The following is a 1,988-nucleotide window of genomic DNA, read 5'->3' on the forward strand; positions in this document are numbered from 1 at the left end:
CAATATTAAAACCTTAAACAAAAGCATGTGATTTCAGTGATAGCTCGTTAGAATATCAATTAAAAACTAATTACACACATGCCACCATGTAACGTTAAGATGTCAATCCTTTGATGACAGACAATGACATAATTGGAAAAGGAAGTTTTAGTTCGTAACGTGAAAACGACGTCGGTCTGACTCTTAGGATTATTTTCTATATATATTTATTTGTAATTTAGTTTGACAATATAGTGTAGTCACTGATTTATTGCTGCATAAATATATTTTAAAGTAACAGAAGTTTCTTGTTGTGTAGATACAATTTTACGTGTTTACTTTCTGAGAAATGACAAATTAAACTGTTTAAGATTCTAATTTTATAAGTTTTAAGCTTCTATGCTTGTGTTGTTGGGTTTAAATATCCCCTAGACTACGCGTTAAAGCAAGCTATAAATGTGCACGGATGCTATATATTTAAAGCAAACTTATAATAAAATACAAACTGTTTTCAATTTTTTAAGTGAGCAAATGTATATAAAAATGTATAAGAATTTGGTGTTACCAAGAAACAAAGCCTAAATGATAACTATGAGGTTTAGTTTCATGTTAAACAGGAAGCGAAACCCGGATATTAACTGTAAACTTTGGTTTCGTATTATCAAGCAACAAAGTCAAAATTATGATTAGTTTCGTAAGCATCAGACAACAAAGCCCAGATAATAAATGTGATATTTAGTTTCATTTTATTAGGCAAAAACAAACAAAATAAATACTAACTATGAAATTGAATTTCACATTATCGGGAAACACAGCCAATGTAATAAATATTAGGTTATTTTTATGCTTTAAGGCAATAAATGCGTTCTTGTTATCAGGCAAAAAAATCCAGATACTAAATATTACTTTAGTTTCGTGTTACCAAGCTACAAAGCCAAGATATTAGCTGTGGAGATTAATTATTTGTTATCAGTCAAGGAAACCAACACTGTGACCAACTGAGTACTTTAGTATATATATATATATAATTATGTAAGAAAGCCTGTTTAATAACTGTGAACTTAAGTTTCTTCTTTATCAAAACCCATACACTAACTGGAAAGTTTAGTTTCGTGGTGTTACGACATCGGAAGTCACGTGAACCTGGTAACACGTGTTGAATTTCTCGAATGATCGTGAATTATCGGGTAAGACCGAGTTTGTTCTGGAAGTCCTCTTTTTTTAGTATATAAGCCTGGCAGAGATTGAATGAAGAGAGTTCCGGGTAATTTACGAATCTGTTTCCAGATAGTGTGTGTGAAGTTATCGAGATTGTGAATCGCTGTGATTTATAGCGTGTATTATAAAAGTAGTTAAGTTTAGAAACGCCCTGACTATGGAAATTCTGTGTATTACAAAGTTTGTATCGAGAAAAAAGAAACTAGTTTTAATCAAGAAGGGACTTGTATCGCTGAAGTTTCTCGGAAAGAATTTTATACCGGAAATTAACAAACAAGCAGATACGTAACAGTGGTATTAAACAGCACTGACAGCAGAACATGTAAAAATGTTAATTTGGGTTATTAGGCAACAGATCTTAAATACTAACTATCAACTTTCTTTCGTATATTTTGGCAAAAAGCCGAGTTGCTAACTATGCACATCAGTTTCGTGTTCTCAGGTAACAAAGCCTAACTGTGAACTTTATTTTCGTGTTAGCAAGCAACAAAACTCAAATAGTATATGTGTGAACGTTATTTTCGTGTTTTCATGTAACAAAACTCAAATATAGTAGCTGTGAACGTTATTTTCGTGTTTTCATGTAATAAAGCCCATATAGTAGCTGTGAACGTTATTTTCGTATTTTCATGTAATAAAGCCCATATAGTAGCTGTGAACGTTATTTTCGTGTTTTCATGTAATAAAGCCCATATAGTAGCTGTGAACGTTATTTTCGTGTTTTCATGTAATAAAGCCCATATACTAGCTGTGAACGTTATTTTCGTGTTTTCATGTAATAAAGCCCATAT

This window comes from Limulus polyphemus, unplaced genomic scaffold (assembly GCF_000517525.1).
Source record: "Limulus polyphemus unplaced genomic scaffold, Limulus_polyphemus-2.1.2 Scaffold2018, whole genome shotgun sequence".
Lineage (NCBI taxonomy): Eukaryota > Metazoa > Arthropoda > Merostomata > Xiphosura > Limulidae > Limulus > Limulus polyphemus.